This window comes from Nipponia nippon, unplaced genomic scaffold, assembly GCF_047370975.1.
Source record: "Nipponia nippon isolate SJK-2023a ecotype South Korea unplaced genomic scaffold, ASM4737097v1 scaffold_5, whole genome shotgun sequence".
Classification (NCBI taxonomy): domain Eukaryota; kingdom Metazoa; phylum Chordata; class Aves; order Pelecaniformes; family Threskiornithidae; genus Nipponia; species Nipponia nippon.
The window spans coordinates 71,592,062-71,601,346 of NW_028262369.1; the positions used below are offsets into that span (position 1 = coordinate 71,592,062).

The window sequence follows — 9,285 nt, forward strand, 5'->3', positions numbered from 1 at the left end:
CCTGAGGCATTTGGACACTATAGGGGTAATAGTGACGAGGCAGTTCTGGGCTGTTATTGATGCAATTCTGGCTGTGCATGTGGATGTCACAAAGTTGATCCTAGAAAGTGCTCCTGTGTCAAGTAGCGCTCGAAGTCAAAATGGTGAGAGGAGAAAGACTTGACTGTTACGGAGAAAACAGTTGTTAAAAATCTGCTTTTAACAAAACAGCAAAAGTAAGTTGCTATTTGGTATAAGATTTGAGGCTCCAATGAGGAGTAAGAAGGTGGAAGTTAGGAAAATGTGGGCTCTTCCCTGGGGATAACTCCCTGGCAGAAGCAGAGCTGCCTGGTCTGGTCCCAAGCTGGGTGTTCTCCAGCGTGGGCTTGATGAGAGATGGGCTGAGACTCCTCTGCTGACTAAGGCAGAGACCAACTGAATCACCTAGGGTTTTCTCCCAGCACTTCCATGAACAACAAAGAAATGCTGCTCTTTTAGAAAATGATTGCATGGCGCTCAGCCTGTAACTCTACAAAAACAACCGGCCATTGTTCTAGTGCTACATTTCAAAACACAAATAGGTTTTGTTAGAAGTATCAATTCAGGAAGAATTTGGTACATCTTGCTTTGTATTCTGACAGTCTTCTCAAGGTCCAAGAGTAGCCTTTTAACAGTTGGCAATTATTTTCTCAGGAAAGCTCATTTAAGTTCCTACTTGAAAAGCAGGTGACGTTTTGTTACAAGAGCAAGTGTTGCTCCTGTAGTCGGTGCAGCAATTGGAAGGAGAAACCTTTATTAAATTTGGGATCTGGCTTCCTGCAGAAGTGAAGACAACCTCTCTCTCTCCCTGCATAGTCATGGGCAATTATCCATGGGGGGACCATCTTCCACACTCCCCCCTGGAGCCTACATCCCAAGCGCAGGGCTGGTACTCTGCAGCTGTCAGGTCTGAATTGGAGATCTAAGATGCTTGTTTTAAGGGGCTAAGAGGTGGTGGTTGTGTTTACTGGCATGAGGTTCAGCCCAGGAATGGCTGCCTTGTTTTACTGCTACTGCCAATTTATGATTTGTGGAAGGTGCCAATTAAGAGTCTTGCTGCCACTGAATCTAGTAAGAAAATTGAAGTGATGTGCTAAAAATGTCCCTGAAAGCAAAGTAGCTTTCATATTCAGATGTATTCTTGTGCTTCTGTAGGGGAATAGTGGTACAAACTTTCTATGCCCGCATCCAAGAACTCCTTTGACAGATGTCCTTAGGCTTGCCTGTCCTCTTCACCCCTCACATCTCCCTTGCAATGGCTGCTATAGCCATCGGCATGGATGTGTACTCAGCCTGGCTCTGCTGCCTGTTTCTGCTCAGCTTGTGCACCAGCTTCAGGTTCTTGATTGTTAAAATTTAAGATTCAAAGCCCTGCTTTCATGCTATGTAACTCTTGGTGGAAGAAACCCCCTGTAACCCACCTGCAGCTGTCCCAGGGACCTCTTGCAAATCTGATCTGCAGGGCCCTCTGTACTGTGGTGCCTACCAGAAAGCTGACACCGATACAGATGTAGATGCTGTCACACTGATCAATATTTTCTCACAGCTCCCTTGTGTTCTGCAAGCCCACGGTTCCTGGGAGGGTGCCATGAACTCCAGCCACTTCCAGCTTCCCCACTGCAGCCGCGCTGGATGAAATGGGCCTCACAGCAGGAGAGAGCACTTTGGTGAGAGGGAGGGGAGAGGGTCTTCTGAACCGCAGACTGGTGCTGTGAGCCCACACTGTGACCCCAGGGAGGGCAGTAAGGCTTGTGAGGAGCACAGCTGGCATCTGACATGGCACCCTCTCCTGTCTTTATAGTCCTTCATCAGAGCATCTCTGTGGTACCTGGTAACACAGGGTATGGCTCATGCTAAAAAGAATTTCATAGATGCAAAAATAATTTTGATTTCTCTTGGTTTCTAAGTGTGTTGGAGCATTTCTCTTCAGGCTGTGGCTTTCTTGCACTGAGGCTTTGCATGTGCTGAGAGCAGCAGTGCTTGTGAAGAAATGCATTAGGTGCAAACTCCAGCTTGAAGGGGTAGCATCAACTTTGTTTCACCCAGCAGGTGCCAAAGCATCAGCAAGAAGAAAGAGCCTGATTAATGTCAATTTGGGCCGGTATTCTGTCAAAGTCTGATTTTGAGCTGTGAGTCTCAGTTACAATACCGCCACGTTGGCAGAGTTGGTCCATGTTTGTGCCAGTGGAATTTGCATAGAACTGGACCCTGGAAATGTTCACGAATATTTCCCAAAGTGACTATTGTCACCATTTCTACACGAGGTATGTGTTACCCAATACAGCTTCCCTGTGTCCCTCCACGGCCAGCTTGGTGGTGCTGATCCCTTCCAGTGCTGGGAGAGCTGGCTGAGACCAGGGACCTTGAAGCTGTTACCAGTTTTGGGCAGGTCTTCAAAATAATGCCTTTGTCAGATTTTGTTTTCCATTTGCTAATGAAAAATGTTCTTTGCCATCACCCCATTAGGATGAACCCAACTGGGATGGGCAGAGAGGTTTGAGGGGTGATTCTTTAAGTGCCTAGAAGCATATGAATGGGTTAAATTCAAGACATATGAGGCACTGGGGTTCTTCTCTGCATGTTCCTGCTGCCTGTTGATGCAGACATTTGAACTTGCTGCCTGAATCAAGAAACACGTATTAGCATCAGTAGAGGATATCTCCCTAAGTGTGTAGTCTTCTATAATTTGTGCTCTCAGCAATTTGCATGCATTTGCTACGGCTTCTTTAGTAAAGAGCTTTTCTAGTCCAGCTGAGTGTTAAAAGTCAGTAAAGCCACTTGACTTATATCTGAGAGCGCTTGGTTGTTGGGGTTATTTTTTTGCCCCAACTAGTTTAATGCCTTGTTTAATCCTGCAGAATTTAATTTTTCTGTTAACCCGCATTTACTCAGTGGAGCCAGCCAGTTTCCTCTGTTATTAATCTCATTTTTTCTGCTCTCCCTTGGCTCCTACTGTTTAATATAGCTTTTGTGGTTTTTTTTTCCCTAGCTCTTTTTTTTTTCCCAATGTTTTGCCCATTCCATACAATGTTTTTGTCTTGACTTGTCTTCATCTCCTTTCCCCTCAGACTGCAACTAAAATTGTTGCTGAAGAGATTCTGGTAAGCAAAATTAGATTCCTAGAACTCAGAATTGTTCCTTGTCAGACCTTATCCTCTTCACTCGGCTCCTTTATCTCTACCAGCTCTGCCCAGGTACAAGGCCTTGCTTGGCAGAGCTACTCCTAATACCCCTAATTAAGAAATTAGAATCAGTCAAAGTCTTGTACAAATACATATGTTGTCTGAGGTAGGCCCTCTCAAAGATGATGGAGATGAGGATTTTGACAAAAAATCTCTCTCAGAAAAATTCAGCAAAGCTGCTGTGATATTTTTGCATGCCTTGCAAAGCTGTCTGCCTGTAGCAAATTCCCTGTGATGACACGCCAAAAAGATGATGCCTTTATCAGACACCATTTCCCATTAAAAATGCTTAAAAAGCTAGTGGTCCTGCTCGTAGCGGTTCCCGGTTTGCTGCAATGTCGTCTGCTTTCACTCAGCCCCGTGCTATGGGGAGCAGAGTGTTTCACAAAGACCACGCTGTGTCTCTTTAAGTATGTCCCTGTTTTTTGGGCAGACTTTGCCCACAGCCAGCACTGCTGCCATCTGCCTTTGCCAGGTGACAAGAGAGTGGGGCTGGTGGGTGGCAGCTTAACTCTTACTCAATTAATTGAATACTTGCAGGCACTCTTTTCCTTAATTCCCCCGCCCCCCAGTAACACGGGGTATTTATCCACAAGCTTTCTACCTGTCTCTTCCTGTTTCCTCCTGGATTTTGTGACTGGTACTCTTAACCAATGCCAGAATCTGTATCTGGCTGCTCTAATCTGAGTTTGTAAGAGACAAACAACACATGGATCTTCTAGTAGCTCTAAATGTAATCATCTGAACTGTACAGAAAATGATGGAGGATACCAGCAGAAAAGAGCAAGTGACTCAGTGTGACTGAATCTGTTCAGCATCAGTAGGTGACACAAAAAGACGCTGTCCTTATCTTTCAGTTCTGGTGCCTGCATGCATTTTGGAAGCTCATCTCACAGGCTCTCCGTTGTCCCATGCACCTCACTGTCCCTGTGGCACCTGGCAGCACAGCTGGCTTCACCATTGCTTTGCATATCTTTGCTCCACATCTTCCTCCTTGTCTATGTGCTGCCCAGTGGCTGTCTCCTCTAGTGGACACCCTACAGATTTTGCTGTCTTACACCCCAACCTCCTCCAGCAGATCCAAGCTCTTGCTAGCAGCTCTCTCTGGTCTGCTTTCATCTCTTGTCCAAAGCTCCAGTTTGCAGTCCGTGGAGCTATGGTAGACAGTATTTTTCATTCTCTTGCTGCCTCATCAGCCCCCCCAGCCCATGTTGCTCACCCTGTCCTATATGGGCGGCCATCCAGGTGTGAGACTCCCTGGCTGGAAAACTGGTGGTTTTTAAATATCATGTCCCCTCCATGTTACTCTCTGGTCCTCTAATAGAAACACAGCCTGTGGTGCATAATTCTTAAATACATCCAAACTATAAAAGAAAATCATCTTTTTACTTTGGTCATCTCTAATGCCATAAAAATAAATCCACTCATTCATATAATTCATAATTCAGCCTTGTTTTCCCTCTGCCTCCTGTTTTTCCACCAGCTGTTTGGGACTTGATTTGCAGTGGAAGGTGTTGTTTGATGGAAGGGATACACCGATGAGAGCAAATGGCTTCAACCTCTTGCACTCGGAGTATTAAGTTTTATGGCTTTCCCAGTGCTATAAAACCAACACATCCTATTTTATTTTTCATTTTGGACATCATTCTGTTTATTTTTCTTGCAAGGTTTTATACGAAGATAAGTGTTCTCAGAGTTTTTTGTTTACTCTGGGAAAATGGCTTGGCAAAGGAAAGTATTACTGTGCAAGGCCTGCATTATGAAATTGGTTTATGGCTGTAATTTTTATGTGAAAGATGCCAGACTGTTAACAATTGAGAATTAAGTTTTCTACTTCTATTTTCAAACTGGTAATTTGCTAATTATTTATCTAGGGATTATTCCTTGCTATTGGCCTAGCTGTGTCCATGTCATACTTATAATAATCCTGCTGTCATGATCTATGCAGGAGAGAAACGCCATTCCTGGGGTAGATGTGGAGCAGGAAGGCAGCAGCGAGAGGAGGGCAGCAGTCCGAGAGCTGCCCTGCTCTCTTCCGCAGTCAGCCCGGCTGCCTCGTTGGTGGATGCATACGGCATGCAGTGGTCAGCAGAAGCCCGTTTTCTCACAGGACGTAAGCTAGCGTTAACACTGTTAACTGCAAAGGTCTCCTTGCCCCAGCTGCAGAGCAGGACCCGGGTGGATGCCTGCTGGGTTGCTCTCTGGGTGAAAGTGGCCTGCCTGCACCCACACAAATGTGCAATGGTGGAAGAGCGTCGTCGTTCAGGTATGGCTAAGGCAGGACTGTAGTATATTCTTGCTTGAGATTCAGGCTATTTTCTGCAACCCAAAACCAGGACCTGAAAGCCATGTTTTTGAATTGTTTTAGCTTTATGTCTGTAGTCTGCGTTGAGTCCCAGGCAGCACCACAACACAATGGCCGCCTGTCAAACTCACTCCCTGATGGCGAGACTTCTGTTGGATCAGAAAACTTCAACTCAAAAGGTTTGAATTTTCTTTTTTCTTCACCAGTGAAAGCTTCCTGGCAGTGTGACACAGCTCGCCTGTTTAGTCCCCCCAGGTCTGAACTACACCCAAACGGAGCTGTGTCCTCCAGACCGGCACTGGTGTCAACACTCCTCCACACTTATGCCAGGCTGGCAGGGCTGTTTGAAGGGGCCTCGGTCAGAAGTGTGGTCCCCAGCAAGTACCTGGGAACTGCTGAACATGGTGTCAGGCCCTGGGAAGGAGCAAGCAGCGAGAACCTAGGCAGACAGCCAAGGGCAGGACAAAGGTGCTGCTGCTTGCCGCAGAGGGAGACTTGACCTACCTGGTCCATCAGCTTTAGTTTTGCATTCCTGGTTTTATTTCATTGCCCAAACTCTGCAAGGAGCAGCAGGATGTTGTAAGAGGTTTTTGTAACATAAGCATTGCCTGAGTTTTTAATAATCTACCCAAAGTCGTTCCTGACCTGTGCCGGGTTTACTCCCGAGTGGTCGTGCTGGGGCTGCTGGCGAGCACCCGGCAGAAATGACAGCGACAGCATGCGAGCTGCGGGGCTGGGGCTGTGCAGGGGCTGTGCGGGGGACGCTGAGGAGCAGGACGGGGCCCTGAGTTCCAATTGTTCTTTTCAGACCCAGAAATTACATCTTGCAATATGTGGTATCATTTGTGCAGAGGCTCACATGTGCAGAACCGATGCTCCCCAAGCTGCGTGAGATAAGGGAAAGCGTGGGGAAGTGGAATATCTTTATTACTTTTTTCAAAGGGAGATTCTCTTTCACTTTTCATTTCCTCTTGCATTTCCTTTCTGTATTTGTGCTTTAACACTAGGTTTGATTCTGTCTTGATAGCATTCAAGTGAAGGCTTACATATTTCATCAGGATTGTCTCTTTTGTTTTCAGGGCTGAAAGTCCCAAACAATATGAAGCAGTCACAGCCATGTACACATCTGGAGTCCTTTCATCTGCTCCAAACAGGCACTTTCCTTTATTCCTATTCACCCTCATTACTTAATTTCCTAGAGAGGCTGCAGCTCTTTAATGCCTGAGTGACGTATGTCAAAATGTCTCACTAGGCTCTTCCACTATGTGATAATTCAGTATATCCTGTTTCCAGAGCTGAGGAAATACATTTCCTTCACTTTAGCTCATTACTCTTTAGGAAATTGCTTTTCTTCAATTATCCTGACAACCTGGATTTTGACAGCTCCATACTCGCTGAGTGAAGATCCTGCAGTCTCTGTAAACACTTTTTTTCCTTGAGACTTCTCTGTTTGTCATCTATAATGTCCTTCCTACAGAGGACCTTTTATTTGGGACTTTTCTTACCTCTGTTGATGGAGGCTGGGTGTCAGGATGCAATTTACAATGCTGATCCTGAAGGTTTACAAAAAACTGTTTTACCGTCCCCTCTCCAACAGGATAATGTGTTGCTTTGCAGGCTCACGGAGATCTCCATAGGTGAACTTGTATTACCCATTCCTGTGCTAATGTAACTTTTATGGCCAAGTTTTATAAAAAGAGCCATCACTTGCATTGTCTGGAACAGGATCTTAAAGAAAGCATTAGCAGAGATAAACTACAGGGAGCACTCCTCAGCACTTTATAATCCAAGAGCCACTTAACCTATCCAGAGGAAGAACCACAGATTATCTTGCAGAGAGCTGTCACAAAAGCCTTCACTTATGACCAAATACAGATGAGCCCAAACTTCGACGGCGTGAATACTGCTCTCCTTCCTCCTCTGCGCTATTGCTTGTGCATGTAGGAAGATAGGCTCCCCCTTTCCCACACCTCGTAGTCCCCTAGCCCCCTCCCCGGCAGCAGCTGGGGGAGCCGGCACAGCCCCCGCTGTGCTGGTTTGCTCAGTAACTCCAGCAACTTCTTGCTGGTCATTTCCCAGTGCTTTGTGGTGTGCTCTGACCTTGTCTTAGGAGGCCCAGGTCCAGAGGGAGCGTGGCCCCATGCTGAGACACCTGGTTATCTCACGGCTAGACCAGAAATGTCCTATGCTCCTGCACATGCTTCTTGATGCTGTAGGCTGCTAATAGCACCTTCCTACCTCTCAGGGACATCTTGAAGAGAAAGTATGTGACTGTGAGGAGTTCCCATGCCACGTGAGGGAGGAGGCAGCACAGATGGAAATCTAGACCAGTTCGTAAGAAGAAAACACTATACCAACATGAGGAACTATTTATACTTAATGGGAATCTTGCATTTGAATCCTAGACCCTAGTAAGCCCATTTTTTCTTCAAAATTGCTTCACTTCACTCAAATGAGGGTCATGACTGCAAACCGCCCACCTCTTCTAGGGGCTGTCCTGACCCAGTCAGTTGTCTGTCTGCTGCAGAGATCCCATTTGCAAGCAGAGTGATTCTCCTTGTTTTCAGTTTCCATCAGCTCTAGGTGACAAGTTGGAGAACAGCAGTCCATGGCTCCCCCCAGCTCTCTCAGGAGGTAAAAGGCTCCTGGCTCTTATCTTTCACCATACCCTACCAAGAAATATATGTTTTATGGCAAAGTTTCCCCTTCTTCAACCAGCCCTCCACTGGTGACACTGGGTAAGATGCATTTATTCACTGGAGAGCTGCAGACACATGTTGATGTTATTCCCTTCCTAACCGCTGCTCTGAACATGTATCTCATTTTCAGGTGTAATGAACCTCTCTAAGCTTCTCCTTGTCTCATCTTCGACTCTAACATTTTTTGGCAGTTTCCCGTGACAGTCTGATGGGAAAGAAGCTTTGCTAGATGAGTGTACCTCTTGCTGATTGTTTTTTTCCTCTTCTGTGATGAAAAAGCTCCTGTTGGGTATTCATCGCCTGGGCTCTCCTTCAGGAGAGAAGACAGACTGGCCGGTGGCAGCTTCAGCATTAACAGGCTTTCAGGTAAGTGGGTCTCATGGTCCTTTTAGGGACATGGCAACTGTGCCTGCCTGGCTCTGCAAGTGGCACTAGCTGCTCTGTCCTGCTGGTGTGGCTCTTCTGCAGGCTTCACCAGCTTGCCTTAGTTTGGTCCTGGGTTTCGTAGCTGTTTTGTCACTGCTTTTAAGGCAGCCTCAAACCCGCAGGTGTGCTCTCCTGTTGACAATTTTTTCTCCTGCAGTTAAAACCAGACACCAAACTGTGGGGAAAATTAATGGCACCTGCAAATTATGTGCACTTAAATACTGAGCTGCTTCATTTGCAAGTACAATCAGTTACTTTGGTGTCTGAGGCCTGTGCCCTCATGCATCTGCATATCTTAAGCATGTAAACAGCTGGAATTTGCTCCACAGACCTGCTGGCATTGGCAGGCAGGCGTGCTGGTGTGGCCGTGCACAGCACAGTGGAGACAGCTCCTCTGCGCCTCTGGTGTTGTGCATGTGATGTTGGCGATCCCTGCCAAAGAAAGCAGCTCCTGCTCTTACTCTGTCCTCCAGTGGCTTTGGGAACAGCTCTCTGTGGTTCCCTTCAGCACACCTGATTGTTGCTGAGGACCCTTGGACCTTGCACCAGGATACCCTAATCCAGCTGAGACCCTGCACCAAGCCAGAAGGTGAGATTTAGGTCTGGGAGACCTGCCTGGCCCTTGCTGAGCTCAGCATCAGCCTTGGCCACTTAT

The 9,285-nt window shown here is 46.6% G+C and overlaps 1 protein-coding gene across 1 annotated transcript in view; it reads left to right on the plus strand.

Moving 5' to 3' along the window:
* INO80D (INO80 complex subunit D) overlaps positions 1-8,570 on the plus strand; it is a 56,216-nt gene extending 47,646 nt beyond the window's left edge. The window contains exon 13 of the mRNA XM_087732256.1: positions 8,484-8,570. The gene's annotated coding sequence lies outside the window, so the exon portion shown is untranslated. The remainder of the gene's footprint in view (positions 1-8,483) is intronic.
* Positions 8,571-9,285: the final 715 nt, after the last annotated feature.